Consider the following 27,500-nt stretch of genomic DNA (forward strand, 5'->3'; position numbering starts at 1 on the left):
ATGAAAATCCTCAATATGACACATTAGGAACATGGTATATTCATATTTTCTTAGTTTGTATTAGCACCTGGGCCCATATCTGACACAAAGTAAAGAAATATTTTATATATATATATATATATATATATATATATATACATACATACATATATATTTATACATATATATACGGATATGTTTATATATATGTATGATCATATTCTGCAACAGTAAGTTAGTCAACTCTCCTATGTGAAGTTAATTTCCAAGTTCTTTTGAACCTCCCACTATTTCATTATCATAAGGAATATAAACACATAATGATGTCCGGCTAGGAGAAATAGGTTAGACAATATATTTGGTTAAAACCTCTGTCTGTATATATAAAATGTGCAATACAACAAGGCATATTACGATTTATCTAAGATCATGGCTTCTCCGTTGTACAAGTCCTTTTATGAACCTGAGGCCTTGAGTACACCATTCTGCGAACCATAGAAGTAGCTAGTGCTAGTAGTGCACATGTCATCCCTATATTAGTAGAGAGAAAAAGAAATGAAAGAAGAGAACAGAGGGAACGCCAGTTAGCTGCAGTGTGCAGTGCAGAGGTACAATAAGAGAGACTGTATCCTAGAGAAGGTGAAAAATGAAACTAAATCTCCAAATTGTCCTTTGACCAACACCCACACAGTGGTTCATGCAGTGCACTCACATGCTTCATAAACACACACACACACACACACCATCACATAGATACATAAAGGTGAAAATAATAAACTTTCAAAGTAGTTATAGAGTGCTGTATGTGTTAGCATAGGCCTGTAACCTCAGCATCAGGCAGATGAAGCCAGGAGGGTGCTGGGTATAGGACAACTAGTTCGTTATAAAAGACAAAGCAGAGGACCTAAAGCTACACAGGAATCAAATCAGCTCCAAGTACAGGCAAGGCTGGCTATGTACATTAAGTTCATATAGTTCCATGACTGGTTTACTGAATACACCTTGATAAAATGTGTAGCTATACAAAAAGTAAATGGACAATGAACACATTATGTATTGTTTTGGTTTTGATATCAGGTCATTATTCTTTCTTCTAGACACTAGAGGAAGCTTAAGTTTTCCTACATTCGACTAAAAACACAGAGGAAAGAAAAACCTGGCTATATGTGAACATAATACTCATCATGGTGAAAACCTACAAAGTATATGTATCTCTTCAGAATTTGTATGTTTTAAATGATGTTGCTTTGGAAATTCTGTTTCAGTGTGAATAACAATACAAGGACAATATCAAGCCTGTAAAGGTAAGCCTGAACTCCCAGCATGCTGGGAGGCAGAGGGGGCTAGATTGCTGTGAGTTCGAGGCCAGCCTGGTCTACAAAGCAAGTCTAGGACACCCACGATATTGGCGGGTCTAGGAGGCTACACAGACAGATCCTGTCACAGAAAGACCCATAAATAAATAAGTGGAATACAAGGACACATAGAAACTCACACATTTCCCCTGGGATGGACAGTTCCTTTGCACAATGTTGGAGAAGAAGCTGGGCTCAAGTCCTTGCCTGCATATTCCTAAGACTTCTCAAGATTCCTGTGGCCAGTGACTGAGGAAACAAACCATGCAGGACAGAAAAAAAAGGAAATTAGAAGAAAAAGAAGCTTACACAAATACAAACTTAACATTAGCAAGTGTAAATACTATTTGATCTACTTTTTCATATAGTACATTCTCAAATTATGCACATTTTGTATTATTATAGACTTTGGTATCTCAAATTATTTGTTTAAAAATTTTATACTTGAAACATTCGTTATTCTGTTAATATTCTTGGGAGCAGGTGATTCTGTGGCAGATACTTGCATCTGCCAAGCTTTGGTATCCATAATCAGTGATCACGACCATATTTTCATATCTTCCCATGTTCACAAAACCTTAGAGCTTAGAGTCTAGAGCAATGAAAATGTGCAGGGCCGCCAAGCAGTGGTGGTGGGGCACTCCTGAGCTCTCCTAGCACTCTGAGGCAGAGGTAGGGGGAATCTCTGGGTTGGAGGCCAGCCTGGTGTACAGAGTGAGTTCCCAGAACACACTGGGATCCCTCAGGCCAGGAAAGGAGGAAGCACGTGGCTTGGACACTGAATTTTGTTCTCTGGGCAACATCTGGAGAGCAGTAATGGGGGGGCCTTGTAGTGGGAGGGTCAGAGCTACCTAGGGACCTTGCCTTGAAAAACAAAACAAACCGAAAAACAGAAAAACAATCACCCTGGCTTTTTGTGAGAACTTGCCAGTACACACGCACAAATGTGTTCTGTTGTTGTTTGTTTTTGTTTTTGTTTTTTGTTTTGGTTTTTGGTCTGAAACTTCCACAAAAGAAAACGTTCTTACCAATGCATTTGGGGACCCGGAGAAGCCTAACCCTGGGCAGCCAAGCTTTAGCAACTAGTTCGCTCACCTCTCTGGCTGAGAGTAGGTGGCCCTTGCTTAGGGTGATGGTCCCGGAACCTTCTCCGGCCTTCTGTCCCAGCGAAGTGCTTCCGGTTTCCCCACGAAGCCCTTCCATTAAGGCTCTCTAGATGTTGCCCGGAGAACAAAACCCGGAGTCCCTAAGCTGAACAAGCCTCGTGGTGCCTCCTTCCCTGGTCTGAGGGCTCCCAGTGCTCGCGGTCGCGCAGTCTGCAGGCAGGAGAGACACTCCGACACCAGAGAGACCAATCAAGCCACCAAGTCCTAGGGCATCAGAGAAAAAGGAGTTACGGTGCGGGGAGGTGGGGATAAACTTACTTGATCAATGCTGGGCAGGCCTATGAATCTCAGGCCCAGGGAGGGAGGAGACCACCAGCAGCATCCATCTCTGCTCCCTGCCTTGCCTTCCCCATCCCTGACCCCTGACTATTCCCACTCCTGGTTGGGAGCAGAGAGAAAATGGAAGTAGAAGAGCAATTCCCGCCCCCTGAGTGCTGGCCCCGCCCACTGGAAGAGTGAGACACCTTAGAACCTCCCCAGAGAATCAAAGGGGCTGGGAGTGATGGGGCTGGGAAAGCAGAGTGGGGTTTTTTTGTTTTGTTTTGTTCTTTTGGTTTTTTTGGTTTTTTTTTTCAGAGTGGGTTTTGAAACAGTTTGTCTTCGCTATTTGCTGACAACCTGTTGGCGTCCATGAAGGTACTGAAGGCATCCATCCAAGATTCTCAAAAGTATTTACAGGGGAAAACAAGCTTAAATAAGTTTTACTAAAGGTTGGAGTTCTGTTCTACCACAACTCTATGTGTAGTTTGCTAGATGTCTGTGTACCACATGTTTTGCTAGTGCCCATAGAATACAGAATAGGGCCACAGAGGGTACTGGAGCCCTTGGAGCTGGAGTTACAGAAACAGGGACATAAGGTGCTATAGAAGTGCTGGGATTTGTACCTGGGTCCTCTGGAAGAGTACTGGCTGTTCTGAAGTGCTGAGTCATTTCTCCAGCAGAGCAACAGGGTAGTTGTCTCAAGTGCTTCTGGTGAGCAACCAAACCAATGGCACTAGCCTGAATTGTTTGAGAGCTCTCTTGAATCCTGAAACCACAAATCTTCAAAGGGAGAGTTCGCATACCTGGCACCAGATAGGGAGCCTTCTTTCAGCCTCCTCCTGGGACACCCACCTACCTATCTGTGGCCCAGGCTGGGCACCCCCACAGTTTGCAGCTCTCTCAGGAGATTCAAGTGGACCAACGGGCACCTAGAAAGAATGCAGGAGGAGCAGTTTTCACTTGGCCCATCAGGATCCCCAGAGCACATTCCAGCTCCTCAGCTCTTCTGCCACATCTTCTTGGTTTTTTTTTTTTTGTAAAGATTTTACTTATTTTATGTGTGAGTGCCCTATGTGCATGGGCACCTGCCTGCAGTAAGAGGGCATCAGATCACATTATAGATGGTGTGAGCCCCCAAGTGTTTGCTGGGAGTGGCACTCAGCACCTCCGAAGCAGACAGTGCTCTTAGCCACTGAGCCATCTCTCTAGTCCACTTTTAACAAAACAGGCCTGCTCTGAGAGGTTCCAGGCCTGCAGTCCCCAAGGAAGGGCCCTGCCACCTCCATGTGGCTGTCACTTTACTGGTCCCAAGCACCATTTCTGATGGACCTTCACAAACCCACCCCAGCCATCCTGGAAAACTGCAGACATTGTGCACACTGGAGCTCAGGCAAAACGGAGGAAGCCTTGAAGAGCGTCTTTTACATGCCATCGTGGTTTTCTGACAATCAACTCTCAACTAAACAACATAATAATTGTTACACACTCGGTCCTCTGTGAACTTGCACCTGGTTTCACATCCTAGCTTCCAATCCAGGAAACACAGAGAGAATGAAGGAAAGACGGCAGAAACATACACACACACACACACACACACACATACACACACACACACACACACACATACACACACACACACACACACACACACAATCTCGCATTCTAGTGACTCCCACATAGTGCCACCAGTGAGTTCTCTGTTTATCCACAGGGCAGGGCAGCATAGGATAGGATAGGGGCCTTGTCGACCCTTGAACCTCCTCTCTTTGTTAGGCTTGGTGAGTTAGGCAGTCAGGAGAAGCCACAAGTATGTCACCTGCATGGATGAGGCTGCATAGTTAACCTGGCCTGCAAGGTAAGCTGACTGCCTGGCCTTTGAGTCACCCTTCAGTCTACACCCTCCCCTGGTTGCTTCTCTTGAGATTCACCCCAAATCATAATAGTGCCTTGGGGATCCTAGCCCTCTAGGTACACACAGCAAGGTTGCACAGGACCCTGCTGGTGCCTCCCAGGGCCCTTGAAGGGTTATGAGCTGTTACTCTGTTCCTGACAGATTGGGGTCCCTGACCTGCACCTGGAGCACAGCTCAAACACAGGGGGCAACTTGAAAAAGAAACAGAAGGAAAGCCCTGGAGAAATCCAGGCAGAATAGCAGAGTATGAAGGGTGCTTGAAAGGCCAGGGAAGGGCTTTAATAAATAACATGGACATTTCGCAGGAAGGCTCTGTCTCCCTGAGATCCTGAGCACGGCCTAAAGACACTGGTGGACTGTGTATGGTGCGTGCGTGCGTGTGTGTGTGTGTGTGTGTGTGTGTGTGTGTGTGTGTCCGCGCGCGTGGGAGCGGAAGTTCGTGTGTGTGTGTCTTACAAGTGAGGTAATCCAGCTGTGGGTGTACAGGGGATGCCTCAACCAAAAGTGTGGGGTCGCAGGCAATGGTCGCCTCGGCAAAAGGTCAGGCACACAGGATCTGTTTTCCACCCAACCCCAGATGCAGCCCTTGCTCTAGGTCCTGTGTAGTGAGGTTCAGTGCCCTTGCCCAACATGGCCGCTGACTTGCGACCTGGGAGGCTATGTTTATAGAGTCCAGCTAGCCAAACCCTGTGATGCCGATTCTGGCCAAGGGTCACCTGGACCCTGCTTCCTCCCATAGGCCTCCTGGCCCAAGAAGGGAGCAGGAGACCTGAGTCCGTCCTGTCCAGGCAGGACCAGAGCACTTCCCTATGTGGACCATCACTGCCATGTGCACACAAGCAAGAGAACTGCAGCAGCCATCAGCAAAAGACTTCTGCTGGATGGCAGTAGTGCACCAGGGATGCCAGTAAGCAGGGACCTAGGTGCAGTCCCTCAATACTTACGGAATCAAAAAACAAAAACAAACAAACAAAAGCAAAGCAGCTGCCTCCAGACTCTAAGATGGCTACCAAGCCCTTAGGCCTGTAGAATTCCTTAGATGGCTCTCTGGGCAGGCTGCAAGGATCCCGAATTGAAAAGGGTTTGAGCCTACAGTGCCTGGGTGAGGGTGGGGGGAAACTTGGGGAGGATTATGAGCAGTGGGGGTGGGGTTGAAGGAAAGAGTGTGGGGTGCAGAGGATACAGACCTGGGCGCTGGGGTGCAGAGGAAGTACACCAGGGTGCCACAGGGAAGGCTGGTACAGGTCACAAAGACCCCTGTGACATACTGCACTGCCCTGACACACTCCACTTAGGGCACCTGGCAGCCCCTGAGGGACTTGACAGCTGGACAGGGATGGAGCTCAGCTGGGCCTGCAGACTACCCTAAAGGAACTCTACAGACACCCTCATGACAATCTAGACCATAGCGGAAAAGCCTTAGAAACAACCTCCTGGACCTGGAGACCAGCAGCTTTGCCCTGACCACCTGGCCAACCCAGCAGCTCTCTGCATAACCCTGCCCAATCTGACAACCACTAAAGCTGCCAGGCTTCTCCAGGATGTGCTGAAACCTGGGCACAACAAAGCTTCTAGGTCAAGGGGGCTAGTCCCACAGGTACTCCAGGGCTGACCCTAGTCTGGTACCTCATCAGGCTGGGTGTGGTGGTGGTGGAGGTATTGTTGTTGTTGTTGTTGGATGTGGTGGTGGTGGTGGTGGTGGTGGTGGTCGTGGTGTCAGTGTCAGAGAACCCTGCGCACAGGAGAACGTTGGCAGGTGACATGAAGGAGAGGGCCACCTGCCACAAGTGGGCACTGTACACAGCACTGACTTCCCACATGGCAGGAGAAGGCTCTGGAATAGATGCTGGGCAAAGGGCAGGCTGCAGATTGAGTACTGAGGAGGGCTCCAGTTTCCTAGGCCTTCAAGCCTGTGGACCTAGACAGGTGCCTATGGGTACCCAGCCATCTGGATTCGGGAGGCAGGATCAACCACAGTAAAGGCCCACCTGAGGGGGATGCACAGCCAGATCTTCAATGCCGCAGATGTGAGGACAAGGACGTATCAAAAGAAGAACCGTTCCATCCCAATCTGCCCACACGCCTACCAGGCCCTGCCTTGGGTCTCCAACACTAAACACTTAGTAGGCAGTGCCAGGCAACCAGGCAGCCAGTCAAGCATTGTGAGCTCCCTGGAGGTCTGACACAAACTCTCTCCTCTCCCCAGGCCTCCACCCCACCCGCAACCCCGAGACAACCCAACCCACTGGCCACCACTCAGGACACTTCACACTCTTTCCCGACATCCAGAGTCCCCAAGTGGTTCTCAGACATGGAGCCTTCTTTCAGCTTCCTCCTGGGACACCCACCTACCTATCTGTGGCCCGGGCTGGGCACCCACACAGCTTGTAGCTCTCTCAGAAGATTCAAGTGGACCAAAGGGCACCTAGAAAGAATGCAGGAGAAGCAGTTTTCACTTGGCCCATCAGGATCCCCACAGCATATTCCTGCTCCTCTGCTCTTCTGCCACTTTTTCTCGGTCTTTTCCCTTAAAGATTTTACTTATTGAATGTGTGAACGCCCTATGCGAATGGGCACCTGCCTGCTGGAAGGGGGCATCAGGTCACATTATAGATAGTTGTGAGCCCCCAAGTGTTTGCTGGGAGTGGCACTCAGGACCTATGAAGAGCAGACAGTGCTCTTAGCCACTGCACCATCTCTCCAGTCCACTTCTAACAAAATGGGCCTGCCTTGAGAGGTGCCAGGCCTGCAGTCACCAAGGAAGAGTCCTGCTACCTTCCATGTTGCTGTCACTCTACTGTTCCCAAGGACCACATCTGATGGACCTTCATCAACATATCCTAGCTAACCTGGAAAAGTGCAGACCTTGTGCACACTTGAGCTCAGGAAAAAGGATGAAGGCTTAATGGGCATCTTTTACATGCCATCCTATCCTTCTGACAATCAACTCGGAATTAAACACCATAATAATTGCAACACAATCGGTCCTCTATGGACTTGCACTTGGTATCTCACATCCTAGCTTGCAATCCAGGAGACACACAGAGAAAGATGGGACACACACACACAAACACATGAACACAGACTCACACACGAACACACACAATCTCGTGGCTCCCACATAGTGCCACCAGTGCCTTAACAATTTATCCACATTAGATCCCTAAACAGGGCAGGCTAGGACAGGATAGGGGCCTTCTTGACCCTTGAACTTCCTCTCTCTGTTAGGCTTGGTGAGTTAGGCAGTCAGGGGAAGCCACAGGTATGTTCCCTGCATGGATGAGGCTGCATAGTGCACCAGGCCTGCAAGGTAAGCTGACTGCCTGGCCTTTGACTCACCCTTCAGTCTACACCCTCCTCTGGCAGCTTCTCTTGAGATTCACCCCAAATCATAACACTGCCTTGGGATCCTAGCCCTCTAGGTACACACAGCAAGGTTGCAAAGGACCCTGTTGGTGCCTCCCAGGGCCATTGAAGGGTTATGAGGTATTACTCTGTTCCTGACAGTTTAGGGTCCCTGACCTGCACCAGGGGCAGAGCTCCAACACAGAGGGCAATTTGAAACAGAAACAGAAGGAAAGCCTCAGAGAAATCCAGGCAGAATGGCAGAGAATGAAGGGTGCTTAAGAGGCCAGGGAAGGGATTCAATAAATAACATGGACATTTGGCCAGGAAATCTCTCTCTCCCTGAGATCCTGAGCACGGCCTAAAACCACTGATGGACTGTGTATGGTGTGTGAATGTGTGTGTGTGTGTGTGTGTGTGTGTGTGTGTGTGTGTGTGTGTATTAGAAGTGACCTAATCCAGCTGTGGGTGGACAGGGGACGCCTCAACCAAAAGTGTGGGGGAGCACAAGCAATGTTATAATTGGCAGAAGGGCAGGGAGACAGGACCTGTTTTTAACCCAACCCCAGATGCAGCCCTTGCTCCAGGTCCTGTGTAGTTAGGTCCAGTTCCCTGGCCCAACACAGTCACCGACTTAGGACCTGGGAGGTCATGCTTATAGAGTCCAGCTAGCCAAACCCTGTGAAGATGGGATCTGGCCCAGGGTCACTTGGACCCTGCTTCCTCCCATAGGCCTCCTGGCCCAAGAAGGGAGCAGGAGACCTGAGTCCTTCCTGTCCAGGCAGGACCAGAGCACTTCCCTATGTGGACCATCACCACCATGTGCACACAAGCAAGAGGACTGCAGCAGCCATCAGCAAATGACTTCAGCTGGATGGCAGTAGTGCACCAGGGATGCCAGTGAGGCAGGGACCTGGGTGCAGTCCCTCTGCCCTTATACAATCAAAAACAAACAAAATCCAAAAAAACACAAAGCAGCTGCCACTAGACTCTAAGATGGCCACCAAGCCCTTAAGCCTGGAGAGTCCTGAGACGGCTCTCTGGGCTGTTGCAAGGATTCCTCAAAGGGAAGGGGTTTCAGGCTGGGTCCCCGGGGTGAGGGTGTGAGGAGAACTTGGGGTGATTATGAGCAGTGTGGTTGTGCATGGAATGTGGGGGGAGGATGACGAAGACCTGGGTGCTGGGGTGCAGAGGAAGTAGACCAGGGTGCCACAGGGAAGGCTGGCACAGTTCACAAGGACACTTGTGACACACTAAACTGCCCTGACAAAATCCACTGAGGGCACCTGGCAGCCCCTGAAGGCCTTGAGGGCTGGACAAGGATGGAGCTCACCTGTGCCTGCAGGCTACCGTAAAGGAACTCTACAGAAACTCTCATTACAATCTAGACCATAGGGGAAAAGCCTCAGAAACAACCTCCTGGACTTGGGGACCAGCAGCTTGGCCCCGACCACCTGGCCGACCCAGCAGCTCTTTGTCTAACCATGTCCTATCTGATAACCACTAAGCTGCCAGGCTTCTCCAGGATGTGCTGAAGCCTGGGCACAACAAAGCTTCCTGGTCAAGGAGGCTTGTCCCCAAGGCACTTTTGGTCTGGTGGCTCAGCAGGCTGCTGCTTGCGGTGGGGGAGGTGGTGGAGTCAGACAGCTCAGAGCATCAGTGATGACATGAGAGAAATTGCCACCTGCCACATGTCCTCCCTGAGCAAAGCACAGGCATTCCCCCTCGTAGGAAGAGGCTCTGGAATCCATGCTGGGCAAAGGGAAGGCTGCAGATAGAGTACTGTGGAGGGTTCCAGTTTCCCGGGCCTTCAAGTCTGTGGACCCAGACAGGTACCTATGGGTACCAGCCATCTGGATTCCGGAGTGAGGATCAACCACAGCAGAGGCCCACCTGAGGGGAATGCACAGCCAGACCATCAGTGTTGCAGATGAGAGGACAAGACAACAAAAGAAGAAACATTCCATCTCAATCTACCCACGTCCCCACCAGGCCCTGCCTTGGGTCCCCAGCACTAACCACCTACTAGGCAGTGCCAGGCAACCAGGCAACCAGTCAAGCATTGTGAGCTCCCTGGAAGGCTGTCACCATTTCTCTCCTATCCCCAGGCCTCGACCCCACCCCCAACCCCCAGACAACTTAACCCACTGGCTACCACTCAGGGCACTTCACCTACCTCCCTGTGGCCAGGGCTGGGCACCCACGCAGCTTGCAGCTCTCTCAGGAGATTCAAGTTGCCCAAAGAGAACCTAGAAAGAATGCAGGAGGAGCAGTTTTCACTTGGCCCATCAGAATCCCCACAGCACATTCCAGCTCCTCTGCTCTTCTGCCACTTCTTCTTGTTTTTTTTTTCCCTTAAAGAGTTTACTTATTGCTTGTGTGAACGCCCTATGTGAACGGGCACCTGTCTGCTGGAAGAGGGCATCAGATCACATTTTACATGATTGTGAGCAACCGAGTATTTGCTGGGAGTGGCACTCAGGTTCTCTGAGAAGCAGACAGTGCTCTTAGCCACTGAGCCATCTCTCTAGTCTACTTCTAACAAAATGGGCCTGCTCTGAGAGGTACTAGGCCTGCAGTCCCCAAGGAAGTGTCCTGCCACCTTCCATGTGGGTGTTACTCTACTGGTCCCAAGCACCATTTCTGCTGGACCTTCACCAACCTACCCCAGCCACCATGGAAAAGTAGAGCCCTTGTACACACTGGAGGTCAGGCAAAAGGGATGAAGCCATAAAGGGATTCTTTACATGACAGCCTCTCCTCCTGACAATCAACTCTGAACGAAACACCATAGTAATTGCTACACACTTGGCCCTATAGACTTGCACCTGGCCTATTACATCCTAGCTTCGAATCAAAAAAACACAGAGAATGAAGGGGAGAGAAAAGAAACACATGAATACACATAGGACCATAGACACACACACACACACACACACACACACACACACACACACACACACACACACACACACACAATCTTGCATTCTGGTGGATCCCACATAGTGCCACCAGTGCTTCTCTGTTTATCCACATGAAATTTCTGGACAGGGCAGGGTAGGACAGGATCGGGGCCTTGTCGACCCTTGAACCTCCTCTCTCTGTTAGGCTTGGTGAGTTAGGCAGTCAGGAGAAGCCACAGGTATGTTCCCTGCATGGATGAGGCTGCATAGTGCACCTGGCCTGCAAGGTAAGCTGACTGCCTGGCCTTTGAGTCACCCTTCAGTCTACATCCTCCCCTGGTTGCTTCTCTTGAGATTCACCCCAAATCATAATAGTGCCTTGGGGATACTAGCCCTCTAGGTACACACAGCAAGGTCGCACAGGACCCTGTTGGTGCCTCCCAGGGCCCTTGAAGGGTTATGAGGTGTTACTCTGTTCCTGACAGATTGGGGTCCCTGACCTGCACCTGGAGCAGAGCTCCAACCCAGAGGGGAATCTGAGAAAGAAACAGAAGGAAAGCCCCAGAGAAATCCAGGCAGAATAGCAGAGTATGAAGGGTGCTTGAAAGGCCAGGGAAGGGCTTCAATAAATAACATGGACATTTCCCAGGAAGGCTCTGTCTCCCTGAGATCCTGAGCACGGCCTAAAGACACTGGTACAATGTGTATTTTTTTGTGTGTGTGTGTGTGTGTGTGTGTGTGTGTGTGTGTGTGTGTGTGTGTGTTTGTGCGCACATGTGAGTTCGTGTGTGCGTGCATCTTACAAGTGAGGTAATCCAGCTGTGGGTGTACAGGGGATGCCTCAACCAAAAGTGTGGGGTCGCAGGCAAAGGTGGCCTCGGCAAAAGGTCAGGAACACAGAACCTGTTTTCCACTCAACCCCAGATGCAGCCCTTGCTCTAGGTCCTGTGTAGTGAGGTTCAGTGCCCTTGCCCAACATAGCTGCTCACTTGGGACCTGGGAGGCCATGCTTATAGAGTCCAGCTAGCCAAACCCTGTGAAGCCGGTTCTTGCCCAGGGTCACCTGGACCCTGCTTCCTCCCATAGGCCTCCTGGCCCAAGAAGGGAGCAGGAGACCTGAGTCCTTCCTGTCCAGGCAGGACCAGAGAACTTCCCTAAGTGGACCATCACTGCCATGTGCACACAAGCAAGAGAACTGCAGCAGCCATCAGCAAAATACTTCAGCTGGATGGCAGTAGTGCACCAGGGATGCCAGTGAGGCAGGGACCTAGGTGCAGTCCCTCAACACTTACGGAATCAAAAAACAAAAACCATAAAAAACAAAAAAAAACAAACAAAAGCAAAGCAGCTGCCTCCAGACTCTAAGATGGCTACCAAGCCCTCAGGCCTGTAGAATTCCTTAGATGGCTCTCTGGGCAGGCTGCAAGGATTCCGAATTGAAAAGGGTTTGAGCCTACAGTGCCTGGGTGAGGGTGGGGGGAAACATGGGGAGGATTATGAGCAGTGGGGGTGGGGGGTGAAGAAAAGAGTGTGGGGTGCAGAGGATACAGACCTGGGTGCTGGGGTGCAGAGGAAGTACACCAGGGTGCCACAGGGAAGGCTGGTACAGGTCACAAAGACCCCTGTGACATACTGCACTGCCCTGACACACTCCACTTAGGGCACCTGGCAGCCCCTGAGGGACTTGACAGCTGGACAGGGATGGAGCTCAGCTGAGCCTGCAGACTACCCTAAAGGAACTCTACAGAAACCCTCATGACAATCTAGACCATAGCGGAAAAGCCTCAAAAACAACCTCCTGGACCTGGAGACCAGCAGCTTGGCCCCGACCACCTGGCCAACCCAGCAGCTCTCTGCATAACCCTGCCCAATCTGACAACCACTAAAGCTGCCAGGCTTCTCCAGGATGTGCTGAAACCTGGGCACAACAAAGCTTCTAGGTCAAGGGGGCTAGTCCCACAGGTACTCCAGGGCTGACCCTAGTCTGGTACCTCATCAGGCTGGGTGTGGTGGTGGTGGAAGTATTGTTGTTGTTGTTGTTGGATGTGGTGGTGGTGGTGGTGGTGGTGGTGGTGGTGGTATCAGTGTCAGAGAACGCTGCCCACAGGAGAACGTTGGCAGGTGACATGAAGGAGAGGGCCACCTGCCACAAGTGGGCACTGTACACAGCACTGACTTCCCACATGGCAGGAGAAGGCTCTGGAATAGATGCTGGGCAAAGGGCAGGCTGCAGATTGAGTACTGAGGACGGCTCCAGTTTCCTAGGCCTTCAAGCCTGTGGACCCAGACAGGTGCCTATGGGTACCCAGCCATCTGGATTCGGGAGGCAGGATCAACCACAGTAGAGGCCCACCTGAGGGGGATGCACAGCCAGATCTTCAATGCCACAGATGTGAGGACAAGGACATATCAAAAGAAGAACCGTTCCATCCCAATCTGCCCACATGCCTACCAGGCCCTGCCTTGGGTCCCCAACACTAAACACTTAGTAGGCAGTGCCAGGCAACCAGGCGGCCAGTCAAGCATTGTGAGCTCCCTGGAGGTCTGACACAAACTCTCTCCTCTCCCCAGGCCTCCACCCCACCCGCACCCCCGAGACAACCCAACCCACTGGCCACCACTCAGGACACTTCACACTCTTTCCCGACATCCAGAGTCCCCAAGTGGTTCTCAGATAGGGAGCCTTCTTTCAGCCTCCTCCTGGGACACCCACCTACCTACCTGTGGCCCGGGCTGGGCACCCACACAGCTTGCAGCTCTCTCAGGAGATTCAAGTGGACCAAAGGGCACCTAGAAAGAATGCAGGAGAAGCAGTTTTCACTTGGCCCATCAGGATACCCACAGCACATTCCAGCTCCTCAGCTCTTCTGCCACTTCTTCTTGGTTTTTTTTTTGTAAAGATTTTACTTATTGTATGTGTGAATGCCCTATGTGCATGGGCACCTGCCTGCTGGAAGAGGGCATCAGATCACATTATAGATGGTGTGAACCCCCAAGTGCTTGCTGGGAGTGGCACTCAGCACCTCTGAAGAGCAGACAGTGCTCTTAGCCACTGAGCCACCTCTCTAGTTCACTTTTAACAAAACTGGCCTGCACTGAGAAGTTCCAGGCCTGCAGTCCCCAAGGAAGGGCCCTGCCACCTCCATGTGGCTGTCACTTTACTGGTCCCAAGCACCATTTCTGATGGACCTTCACAAACCCACCCCAGCCATCCTGGTTAAGTGCAGACATTGTGCACACTGGAGTTCAGGCAAAACGGAGGAAGCCTTGAAGAGCGTCTTTTACATGCCATCGTGGCTTTCTGACAATCAACTCTCAACTAAACAACATAATAATTGTTACACACTTGGTCCTCTGTGGACTTGCACCTGGTTTCACATCCTAGCTTTCAATCCAGGATACACAGAGAGAATGAAGGAAAGACGGCAGAACATACACATACAAACACACACACACACACACACACAATCTCGCAATCTAGTGGCTCCCACATAATGCCACCAGTGCGTTCTCTATTTATCCACATGAGATCCCTGGACAGGGCAGGAGAGGACAGGATAGGGGCCTTGTCGACCCCTGAACGTCCTCTCTCCGTTAGGCTTGGTGAGTTAGGCAGTCAGGAGAAGCCACCGGTATGTTCCCTGCATGGATGAGGCTGCATAGTGTATCCGGTCTGCAAGATAAGCTGACTGCCTGGCCCTTGGGACACCCTTTAGTCTACACCCTCCTCTGGCTGCTTCTCTTGAGATTCACCCCAAATCATAACATTGCCTTGGGATCCTAGCCCTGTAGGTACACACAGCAAGGTTGCACAGGACCCTGCTGGTGCCTCCCAGGGCCCTTGAAGGGTTATGAGCTGTTACTCTGTTCCTGACAGATTGGGGTCCCTGGCCTCCACCTGGAGCAGAGCTCCAACACAGAGGGCAATTTGAAAAAGAAACAGAAGGAAAGGCTCAGAGAAATCCAGGCAGAATAGCAGAGTATGAAGGGTGCTTGAGAGGCCAGGGAAGAAGTTTAATAAATAACATGGACATTTCCAAAGAAAGCTATGTCTCCCTCAGCTCCTGAGCACGGCATAAAGACACTGGTGGACCGTGTATGTTGTGTGTCTATGGTTTGTGTGTGTGTGGGCGTGTGTGCGTGTGTGTGTGTGTGTGTGTGTGTGTGTGTGTGTGTGTGCGCGCACGCCTTTGTGTGTGTGTGTGTGTGTGTGTGTGTGTGTGTGTGTGTGTGTGTCTTACAAGTTAGGTAATCCAGCTGTGGGTGTACAGGGGATGCCTCAACCAAAGTGTGGGGTCGCAAGCTATGGTGGCCTTGGAAAAAGACCAGGCACACAGGACCTGTTTTACACCCAACCCCAGATGTAGCCTTTGCTCTCGTTCCTGTGTAATAAGGTCCAATACCCTTGCCCAACTTGGCTGCTGACTTGGGACCTGGGAGGCCATGCTTATAGAGTCCAGCTAGCCAAATCCTGTGAAGATGGGATCTGGCCCAGGGTCACCTGGACCCTGCTTCCTCCCATAGGCCTCCTGGCCCAAGAAGGGAGCAGGACACCTGAGTCCTTCCTGTCCAGGCAGGACCAGAGAACTTCCCTAAGTGGACCATCATTGCCATGTGCACACAAGCAAGAGAACTGCAGCAGCCATCAGCAAAAGACTTCAGCTGGATGGCAGTAGTGCACCAGGGATGCCAGTGAGCAGGGACCTGAGTGCACTCCCTCTGCCTTTATCCAATCAAAAACCAAAAAACCAAACAAACAAAAACAAAACAAAAAAACACCAGACCCTAAAATGGCCACCAAGCCCTTAGGCCTGGAGAGTCTTGAGATGGCTCTCTGGGCAGGCTGCAAGGATTCCTGAGGGTAAGGGGTTTGAGCCTGGGAGCCTAGGTGAGGGTGTGTGGGGAACTTGGGGGGGATTATGAGCAGTGTGGTTTGGGGGGGATTATGAGCAGTGTGGTTGTGCATGGAATGAGGGGAGAGGATGACGAAAACCTCGGTGCTGGGGTGCAGAGGAAGTAGACCAGGGTGCCACAGGGAAGGCTGGCACAGGTCACAAGGACCCTTGTGACACACTACACTGCCGTGACACATTCCACTAAGGGCACCTGGCAGCCCCTGAAACCTTGAGGGATGGACAAGGATTGAGCTCACCTGTGCCTGCAGGCTCCCCTAAAGGAACTCTACAGAAACCCTCATGACAATCCAGACCATAGGGGAGAAGCCTCAGAAACAACCTCCTGGACTTGGGGAGCAGCAGCAGGCCTCGCCCCACGGCAGACTGAGCAGCTCTCTGACTAAACCCTGCCTAATCTGATAACCACTAAAGGTGCCAGGCTTCTCCAAGGTGTTTTGAAGTCTGGGCACAACGAAGCTTCCTGGTCAAGGGGGCTTTTCCAGAAGGCACTCACAGGCTGACCCTGGCCTGGTAGCTCAGCTGGCTGGTGCTGCTGCTGGTGGTGCTGATGCAAGTGGTTTCAGAGAGCTCAGGTCTCTGGGGAATTTTAGCAGATGACATGAGACAGTGGGCCACCTGCCACTGGCTTCCCACCTGGCAGGAGGAGGCTCTGAAATGGGAGCTGGGAAAGGGTAGACCGCAGATTGAGTACTGAGGAGGGCTTCAGTTTCCTGGGCCTTCAAACCTGTGGACCCAGGCAGGTGCCTATGGGTACCCAGCCATCTGGATTCCAGAAGGAGCATCAAACACAGCAGAGGCCCCCCTGAGGGGGATGCACAGCCAGATCTTCAATGCCGCAGATGTGAGGACAAGGACATATCAAACGAAGAAATGTTCCATCCGAATCTGCCCACATGCCTACCAGGCCCTGCCTTCGGTCCCCAACACTAAAAACATCCTAGGCAGTGCTAGGCAACCAGGCAGCCAGTCAAGTATTGTGAGCTCCCTGGAGGTCTGTCACAAACTCTCTCCTCTCCCCAGGCCTCCACCCCACCCCCAACCCCCAGGCCACCCAATCCACTGGCCACCACTCAGGACACTTCACACACATTCTTTTCCAACATCCAGAGTCCCCAAGTGGTTCTCAGACAAGGAGCCTTCTTTCAGCCTCCTCCTGGGACACCCACCTACCTATCTGTGGCCGGGCTGGGCACCCATGCAGCTTGTAGCTCTCTCAGGAGATTCAAGTGGACCACAAGGCACCTAGAAAGAATGAAGGAGGAGCAGTTTTCACTTGGCCCATCAGGATCCCTACAGCACATTCCTGCTCCTCAGCTCTTCTGCCACTTCTTCTTGTTTTTTTTTTCCCTTAAAGAGTTTACTTATTGTATGTGTGAACGCCCTATGCGATTGGGCACCTGCCTGCTGGAAGGGGGCATCAAGTCACATTATAGATAGTTGTGAGCCAAGAAGTGTTTGCTGGAGTGGCACTCAGGACCTCTGGAAGAGCAGACAGTGCTCTTAGCCACTGAGCCATCTCTCTAGTCTTCTTCTAACAAAATGGGCCTGCTCTGAGAGGTTCCAGGCCTGCAATCCCTAAGGAAGGGTCCTGCCACCTTCCATGTGGGTGTCACTCTACTGGTCCCAAACACCATTTCTGTTGGACCTTCACGAACCTACCCCAGCCACCATGGAAAAGTATAGCCCTTGTACACACTGGAGGTCAGGCCAAAGGGATGAAGCCATAAAGGGCTTCTTTACATGACAGCCTCTCCTCCTGACAATCAACTCTGAACGAAACATCATAGTAATTGCTACACACTTGGCCCTATAGACTTGCACCTGGCCTATTACATCCTAGCTTCTAATACAAAAAACACAGAGAATGAAGGGGAGAGAGAAGAAACACATGAATACATATAGGACTACAGACACACACAACATACATGCAGGCACACGCACACACACACACACACACACACACACACACACACACACAAACACACAATCTCCCATTCTAGTGGCTCCCACATAGTGCCACCAGTGCGTTCTCAGTTTATCCACCTGAGATCCATGGACAGGGCAGGGTAGGACAGGATAGGGGCCTTGTCAACCCTTGAACCTCCTCTCTCTGTTAGGCTTGTTGAGGTAGGCAGTCAGGAGAAGCCACAAGTATGTTTCCTGCATGGATGAGGCTTCATAGTTAACCTGGCCTGCAAGGTAAGCTGACTGCCTGGCCCTTGCGTCACCCTTCAGTCTACACCCTCCTCTGGCTGCTTCTCTTGAGATTCACCCCAAATCATAACATTGCCTTGGGGATCCTAGCCCTCTAGGTACACACAGCAAGGTTGCACAGGATCCTGTTGGTGCCTCCCAGGGCCCTTGAAGGGTTATGAGGTATTACTCTGTTCCTGACAGATTGGGGTCCCTGACCTGCACCTGGAGCAGAGCTCCAACACAGGGGGCAACTTGAAAAAGAAACAGAAGGAAAGCCCAAGAGAAATCCAGGCAGAATAGCAGAGTATGAAGGGTGCTTGAAAGGCCAGGGAAGGGCTTCAATAAATAACATGGACATTACCCAGGAAGGCTCCCTCTCCCTGAGGGTGTGGAGGGTACTTGGGGAGGATTATGAGCAGTGGGGGTGGGGTGAGGGGAAAGAGTGTGGGGTGCTGATGATACAGACCTGGGTGCTGGGATGCAGAGGAAGTAGAGCAGGGTGCCACAGGGAAGGCTGGTACAGGTCACAAAGACCCCTGTGACACACTGCACTGCCCTGACACACTCCACCTAGGGCACCTGGCAGCCCCTGAGGGACTTGAGGGCTGGACAGGGATGGAGCTCACCTGTGCCTGCAGGCTACCCTAAAGGAACTCTACAGAAACCCTCATGACAATCCAGACCATAGGGGAGGAGCCTCAGAAACAACTTCCTGGACATGGAGACCACCAGCTTGGTCACACCGCCTTGGCAGACCCAGCAGCTCTCTGCCTATCCCTGCCCAATCTGATAACCACTAAAGCTGCCAGGCTTGTCCAGGGTGTGCTGAAGCCTGGGCACAACAAAGCTTCCTGGTCAAGTGGCCTTGTCCTCAAGGCACTCCTGGGTTGACCCTGGTCTGGTAACTCAGCAGGCTGGTGATGGTGGTAATGGTGTTGGTGGTGGTGTCAGAAAGCTCAGAGCATCAGTGATTACATGAGAGAGAGGGCCACCTGCCACACTTGAGCCATGAGCACTGCACTGGCTTCTCACCTGGCAGGAGGAGGCTCTGGAATGGCCGCTAGGCAAAGTGCAGGCTTCAGATTGAGTACTGAGGAGGGTTCCAGTTTCACAGACTTCTAGCCTATGGACCTAGGCAGGTGCCTATGGGTACCCATCTATCTGGATTCAGGTGGGAGGATCAACCACAGCAGAGGCCCACCTGAGGGGAATGCACAGCCCGACCATCAATGTCACAGATGGGAGGACAAGGACATACGAAAAAACACAAGTTCCAACCCTATCTGCCCACATGCCGACCAGGATCTGCCTTGGTTCCCCAACACTAGCCACCTACTAGGCAGTGCCAGGCAACCAGGCAGCCAGTCAAGCATTGTGAGCTCCCTGGAGGGCTGTCACAATCTCTCTCCTTTCCCCAGGCTTCGACCCCACCCTCAACCCCCAGAGCCCCCAACCCACTGGCCACCACTCAGGACACTTCACTCTCTTTCCCCCCATCCACAGTCCCCAAGTGGTTCTCAGACATGGAGCCTTCTATCAGCCTCCTCCGTGGACACCCACCTACCTCCCTGTGGCCAGGACTGGGCACCCATGCAGCTTGCAGCTCTCTCAGGAGATTCAAGTGGACCAAAGGGCACCTAGAAAGAATGAAGGAGGAGCAGTTTTCACTTGGCCCATCAGGATCCCCACAGCACATTCCCGCTCCTCTGCTCTTCTGCCACTTCTTCTTGTTTTTTTTCTAAAGATTTTATTTATTTTATGTGTGAATGCCCTAACGCGAATGGGCACCTGCCTGCTGGAAGAGGGCATCAGATCACATTATAGATGGTTGTGAGCCACCTAGTGTTTGCTGGGAGTGTAACTCAGGACCTTTGGAAGAGCAGACAGTGCTCTTAGCCCCTGAGCCATCTCTCCAGTCCACTTCTAACAAAAGTCCCAGACTACTCACCAAAAAAAAAAAAAAAAACCCAAAAAACAAACAAACAAACAAACAAACAAAACCCAAACACAAAACGGTTTTTCAGGTACTCTCATCCTTTCTCTCTAGGGCCCAGACCCATAGCACAGACAATATATTATCCCTAGAAAAAAAATCGATGTTGCCAACAGGCGGCATACAAAAACACCCAAAAACACCTACACAGATCATTTGCAGATATTCATTCTTCCTCCTCTCTCTCTCTTTTCCTCCCTCTCTGTCTCTCTCTTTCCCTTCCTCCATCCCTATGTCTCTGGCATTTTTTCTCTCTTTTTGTAATTCTTTCCATCCCTATCTCTGTCTGTCTGTCTGTCTGTCTGTCTGTCTCTTTCTCACTCCTCCTCTCTCCAGTTGTGCCTCTCCCTCTGTGATCTACACAGTTCCAGCTACAGTATCCAGGGCAGAGAGTTCTGTCTGGAGACCAAGTGATACATAGAACCTGATCTCTGGGCATATGCTTGTTACTCTTCAACAGGAAGTCTTCCTCCCAAGAGCACTGAAAGTCTCCAGGGGCCCACTTGAGCACAGACAAGACCTTCCAGGATGGTCCCTAGAAGAAAATCACTCTGCCAGCCTCCTGGAAACAGCCCTGAGATTACCATGGCTTTCCAACTCTCTCCCTCTTGGAAGCCTTCTGCAAGCATCCACTCCGATGTTCCAAAGGGAGTTCCATTGGAATTAGGCCTGCTCTGAGTTCTCAGAGGTGCCAGACCTGCAGACCCCACGGAAGGGCCCTGCCACCTTCCATTTGGTTGTCACTCGCACTTGTGCTCCCGCATGCACACACACACACACACACACACACACACACACACACACACACGCACGCACGTGCGCGCGCGTGCACAGACACACACCTCGCAATCTTCTGGGTCCCACATGGTATCACCAGTACCTTCTCTATTTATCCACATGAGATCCATGGACAGGGCAGGGTAGGGCAGGATAGGGACTCCAAGAGAGAGGTGCTGGAGAGAGGGAGAGAGAGGGAGAGGGAGAGGGAGAGAGAGGGAGGAGATTGATTGAGCACAATTTGAAAAAGAAACAGAAGGAAAGCCCCAGAGAACTCCAGGCAGAATAGCAGGGTAGGAGGAAGGGTGGTTGAGGAAGTTTGGAAAGGGGTTTAGCAAGTAAAATGGATATTTGGCTAGGAAGGCTCTCTGTCCCTGAGATCCTGAGTACAGCCCAGAAAAACTGAGTAGCTTGTGTGTATTTGCGTGCGTAGCTCTGTGTGTGTGTGTGTGTATGTGTCTCTCTCTCTCTGTGTCTCCATGCGTGTGTGTGTGTGTGTGTGTGTGTGTGTGTGTGTGTGTGTGTGTGTGTCTCCTCAAAATGAGGTATGTTAGCTGTGGTTGTGGTGTGTTGTATCAACCAAAGCATGCGGAATAGGGATGGCCTTGTGCACTGCGGCTGGCTGGTCATATTTTCCAAATGTACCAAGATGCAGACCCTGATGCTGATCTTTTGTGTTACTTCTCTTCCTATCTTTCCAGAAGTGGCTACTAATCACTCATAGAAGAAAAAAAATTTTAATGAAAATCCTCAATATGACACATTAGAAACATGGTATATTCATATTTTCTTAGTTTGTATTAGCACCTGGGCCCATATCTGACACAAAGTAAAGAAATATTATATATATATATATATATATATATATATATATATATACATACACATATATCTACAGATATGTTTATATATATGTATGATCATATTCTGCAACAGTAAGTTAGTCAACTCTCCTATGTGAAGTTAATTTCCAAGTTCTTTTGAACCTCCCACTATTTCATTATCATAAGGAATATAAACACATAATGATGTCCGGCTAGGAGAAATAGGTTAGACAATATATTTGGTTAAAACCTCTGTCTGTATATATAAAATGTGCAATACAACAAGGCATATTACGATTTATCTAAGATCATGGCTTCTCCGTTGTACAAGTCCTTTTATGAACCTGAGGCCTTGAGTACACCATTCTGCGAACCATAGAAGTAGCTAGTGCTAGTAGTGCACATGTCATCCCTATATTAGTAGAGAGAAAAAGAAATGAAAGAAGAGAACAGAGGGAACACCAGTTAGCTGCAGTGTGCAGTGCAGAGGTACAATAAGAGAGACTGTATCCTAGAGAAGGTGAAAAATGAAACTAAATCCCCAAATTGTCCTTTGACCAACACCCACACAGTGGTTCATGCAGTGCACTCACATGCTTCATAAACACAGACACACACACACACACCATCACATAGATACATAAAGGTGAAAATAATAAACTTTCAAAGTAGTTATAGAGTGCTGTATGTGTTAGCATAGGCCTGTAACCTCAGCATCAGGCAGATGAAGCCAGGAGGGTGCTGGGTATAGGACAACTAGTTCGTTATAAAAGACAAAGCAGAGGACCTAAAGCTACACAGGAATCAAATCAGCTCCAAGTACAGGCAAGGCTGGCTATGTACATTAAGTTCATATAGTTCCATGACTGGTTTACTGAATAGACCTTGATAAAATGTGTAGCTATACAAAAAGTAAATGGACAATGAACACATTATGTATTGTTTTGGTTTTGATATCAGGTCATTATTCTTTCTTCTAGACACTAGAGGAAGCTTAAGTTTTCCTACATTCGACTAAAAACACAGAGGAAAGAAAAACCTGGCTATATGTGAACATAATACTCATCGTGGTGAAAACCTACAAAGTATATGTATCTCTTCAGAATTTGTATGTTTTAAATGATGTTGCTTTGGAAATTCTGTTTCAGTGTGAATAACAATACAAGGACAATATCAAGCCTGTAAAGGCAAGCCTGAACTCCCAGCATGCTGGGAGGCAGAGGGGGCTAGATTGCTGTGAGTTCGAGGCCAGCCTGGTCTACAAAGCAAGTCTAGGACACCCACGATATTGGCGGGTCTAGGAGGCTACACAGAGAGATCCTGTCACAGAAAGACCCATAAATAAATAAGTGGAATACAAGGACACATAGAAACTCACACATTTCCCCTGGGATGGACAGTTCCTTTGCACAATGTTGGAGAAGAAGCTGGGCTCAAGTCCTTGCCTGCATATTCCTAAGACTTCTCAAGATTCCTGTGGCCAGTGACTGAGGAAACAAACCATGCAGGAAAGAAAAAAAAAAAAGGAAATTAGAAGAAAAAGAAGCTCACACAAATACAAACTTAACATTAGCAAGTGTAAATACTATTAATCTACTGTTTTATATAGTACATTCTCAAATTATGCACATTTTGTATTATTATAGACTTTGGTATCTCAAATTATGTGTTTAAAATTTTTTTACTTGAAACATTCGTTATTCTGTTAATATTCTAGGGAGCAGGTGATTCTGTGGCAGATACTTGCATCTGCCAAGCTTTGGTATCCATAATCAGTGATCACGACCATATTTTCATATCTTCCCATGTTCACAAAACCTTAGAGCTTAGAGTCTAGAGCAATGAAAATGTGCAGGGCCGCCAAGCAGTGGTGGTGGGGCACTCCTGAGCTCTCCCAGCACTCTGAGGCAGAGGTAGGGGGAATCTCTGGGTTGGAGGCCAGCCTGGTGTACAGAGTGAGTTCCCAGAACACACTGGGATCCCTCAGGCCAGGAAAGGAGGCAGCACGTGGCTTGGACACTGAGTTTTGTTCTCTGGGCAACATCTAGAGAGCAGTGGTGGAGGGGCCTTGTAGTGGGAGGGTCAGAGCTACCTAGACACCTTGCCTTGAAAAACAAAACAAACCGAAAAACAGAAAAACAATCACCCTGGCTTTTTGTGAGAACTTGCCAGTACACACGCACAAATGTGTTCTGTTGTTGTTTGTTTTTGTTTTTGTTTTGTTTTGCTTTTTGGTCTGAAACTTCCACAAACGAAAACGTTCTTACCAATGCATTTGGGGACCCGGAGAAGCCTAACGCTGGGCAGCCAAGCTTTAGCAACTAGTTCGCTCACCTCTCTGGCTGAGAGTAGGTGGCCCTTGCTTAGGGTGATGGTCCCGGAACCTTCTCCGGCCTTCTGTCCCAGCGAAGTGCTTCCAGGTTCCCCACGAAGCCCTTCCACTAAGGCTCTCTAGATGTTGCCCAGAGAACAAAACCCGGAGTCCCTAAGCTGAACAAGCCTCGTGGTGCCTCCTTCCCTGGTCTGAGGGCTCCCAGTGCTCGCGGTCGCGCAGTCTGCAGGCAGGAGAGACACTCCGACACCAGAGAGACCAATCAAGCCACCAAGTCCTAGGGCATCAGAAAAAAGGAGTTACGGTGCGGGGAGGTGGGGATAAACTTACTTGATCAATGCTGGGCAGGCCTGTGAATCTCAGGCCCAGGGAGGGAGGAGACCACCAGCAGCATCCATCTCTGCTCCCCGCCTTGCCTTCCCCATCCCTGACCCCTGACTATTCCCACTCCTGGTTGGAAGCAGAGAGAAAAGGGAAGTAGAAGAGCAATTCCCGCCCCCTGAGTGCTGGCCCCGCCCACTGGAAGAGTGAGACACCTTAGAACCTCCCCAGAGAATCAAAGGGGCAGGGAGTGATGGGGCTGGGAAAGCAGAGTGGGGTTTTTTTTGTTTTGTTTTGTTCTTTTGGTTTTTTTTTGTTTTTTTTTCAGAGTTGGTTTTAAAACAGCTTGTCTTCGCTATTTCCTGACAACCTGTTGGCGTCCATGAAGGTACTGAAGGCATCCATCCAAGATTCTCAAAAGTATTTACAGGGGAAAACAAGCTTAAATAAGTTTTACTAAAGGTTAGAGTTCTGTTCTACCACAACTCTATGTGTAGTTTGCTAGATGTCTGTGTACCACATGTTTTGCTAGTGCCCATAGAATACAGAATAGGGCCACAGAGGGTACTGGAGCCCTTGGAGCTGGAGTTACAGAACCAGGGACATGAGGTGCTATAGAAGTGCTGGGATTTGTACCTGGGTCCTCTGGAAGAGTAGTGGCTGTTCTGAAGTGCTGAGTCATTTCTCCAGCAGAGCAACAGGGTAGTTGTCTCAAGTGCTTCTGGTGAGCAACCAAACCAATGGCACTAGCCTGAATTGTTTGAGAGCTCTCTTGAATCCTGAAACCACAAATCTTCAAAGGGAGGGTTCGCATACCTGGCACCAGGTAGGGAGCCTTCTTTCAGCCTCCTCCTGGGACACCCACCTACCTATCTGTGGCCCGGGCTGGGCACCCACACAGCTTGCAGCTCTCTCAGGAGATTCAAGTGGACCAAAGTGCACCTAGAAAGAATGAAGGAGGAGCAGTTTTCACTTGGCCCATCAGGATACCCACAGCACATTCCCGTTCCTCATATCTTCTGCCACTTCTTGGTTTTTTTTTTGTAAAGATTTTACTTATTTTATGTGTGAATGCCCTATGTGCATGGGCACCTGCCTGCAGTAAGAGGGCATCAGATCACATTATAGATGGTGTGAGCCCCCAAGTGTTTGCTGGGAGTGGCACTCAGCACCTCTGAAGCAGACAGTGCTCTTAGCCACTGAGCCATCTCTCTAGTCCACTTTTAACAAAACGGGCCTGCTCCGAGAGGTTCCAGGCCTGCAGTCCCCAAGGAAGGGCCCTGCCACCTCCATGTGGCTGTCACTTTACTGGTCCCAAGCACCATTTCTGATGGACCTTCACAAACCCACCCCAGCCATCCTGGAAAAGTGCAGACATTGTGCACACTGGAGTTCAGGCAAAAACGGAGGAAGCCTTGAAGAGCGTCTTTTACATGCCATCCTGTCTTTCTGACAATCAACCCTCAACTAAACAACATAATAATTGTTACACACTTGGTCCTCTGTGGACTTGCACCTGGTTTCACATCCTAGCTTTCAATCCAGGAAACACAGAGAGAATGAAGGAAAGACGGCAGAAACATACACACACACGCACACATACAAACACACACACACACACACACACACACACACACACAATCTCTCAATCTAGTGGCTCCCACATAGTGCCACCAGTGCGTTCTCTATTTATCCACATGAGATCCCTGGACAGGGCAGGAGAGGACAGGATAGGGGCCTTGTCGACCCCTGAACGTCCTCTCTCCGTTAGGCTTGGTGAGGTAGGCAGTCAGGAGAAGCCACAGGTATGTTCCCTGCATGGATGAGGCTGCATAGTGTATCCGGCCTGCAAGGTAAGCTGACTACCTGGCCCTTGGGTCACCCTTCAGTCTACACCCTCCTCTGGCTGCTTCTCTTGAGATTCACCCCAAATCATTACATTGCCTTGGGATCCTAGCCCTCTAGGTACATACAGCAAGGTTGCACAGGACCCTACTGGTGCCTCCCAGGGCCCTTGAAGGGTTATGAGCTGTTACTCTGTTCCTGACAGATTGGGGTCCCTGGCCTTCACCTGGAGCAGAGCTCCAACACAGAGGGCAATTTGAAAAAGAAAAAGAAGGAAAGCCTCAGAGAAATCCAGGCAGAATAGCAGAGTATGAAGGGTGCTTCAGAGGCCAGGGAAGAAGTTTAATAAATAACATGGACATTTCCAAGGAAAGCTATGTCTCCCTCAGCTCCTGAGCATGCCATAAAGACACTGGTGGACCGTGTATGTTGTGTGTCTATGGGGTGTGTGTGTGTGTGTGTGTGTGTGTGTGTGTGTGTGTGTGTGTGCGCGCGCACACGGGCGAGTGTTCGTTTGTGTGTGTGTGTGTCTTACAAGTGAGGTAATCCAGCTGTGGGTGTACAGGGGATGCCTCAACCAAAGTGTGGGGTGGCAAGCAATGGTGGCCTTGTCAAAATACCAGGCACACAGGACCTGTTTTCCACCTAACCCCAGATGCAGCGTTTGCTCCCGGTCCTGTGTAGTAAGGTCCAGTATCCTTGCCCAACATGGCTGCTGACTTACGACCTGGGAGGCTATGCTTATAGAGCCCAGCTAGCCAAACCCTGTGAAGCCAGTTCTGGCCCAGCGTCACCTGGACCCTGCTTCCTCCCATAGGCCTCCTGGCCCAAGAAGGGAGCAGGACACCTGAGTCCTTCCTGTCCAGGCAGGACCAGAGCACTTCCCTAAGTGGACCATCACCACCATGTGCACACAAGCAAGAGAACTGCAGCAGCCATCAGCAAAAGACTTTCGCTGTTTGGCAGTAGTGCACCAGGGATGCCAGTGAGGCAGGGACGTGGGTGCACACTCCCAGTCATTACAGAATCAACAACAACAAAAAAAAAAGCAAAGCAGCTGCCTCCAGACTCAAAGATGGCCACCAAGCCCTTAGGCCTGGAGAGACCTGAGATGGCTCTCTGGGCAGGCTGCAAGGATTCCTCAAGGGGAAGAGGTTTGCGCCTGGGTGCCTGGGTGACATTGTAGGAGCGACTTGGGGGAGATTATGAGCAGTAGAGGGATGGATAGACTGTGGGGACAGTGACACAGACCTGGGTCCTGGGGTGCAGAGGAAGTAGACCGGGTGCCACAGGAAAGGCTAGCACAGCTCACAAGGATGACTGAGACAAACTGCACTGCCCTGACACACTCCACTTAGGGCACCTGGCAGCCCCT

At 50.3% G+C, this 27,500-nt stretch overlaps 2 long non-coding RNA genes across 2 annotated transcripts in view; both read right to left on the reverse strand.

The window, feature by feature from the left end:
• Positions 1–25,180, reverse strand: part of LOC311601455 — a 28,418-nt gene extending 3,238 nt beyond the window's left edge. The window contains exons 1-2 of the long non-coding RNA XR_014780579.1: positions 25,150–25,180; positions 10,195–10,267 (exon numbers count right to left, since the gene is read on the reverse strand). This is a non-coding gene — a long non-coding RNA (uncharacterized lncRNA). The remainder of the gene's footprint in view (positions 1–10,194; positions 10,268–25,149) is intronic.
• Positions 22,510–25,016, reverse strand: LOC311601454. The gene is made up of 3 exons (XR_014780578.1): positions 24,917–25,016; positions 23,962–24,236; positions 22,510–23,114 (listed from the first exon to the last, which is right to left on the reverse strand). It is a non-coding gene; the product is annotated as an uncharacterized lncRNA (long non-coding RNA).
• Positions 25,181–27,500: the final 2,320 nt, after the last annotated feature.

This window comes from Acomys minous (genome assembly GCF_964271855.1).
Source record: "Acomys minous genome assembly, chromosome: 7".
Lineage (NCBI taxonomy): Eukaryota > Metazoa > Chordata > Mammalia > Rodentia > Muridae > Acomys > Acomys minous.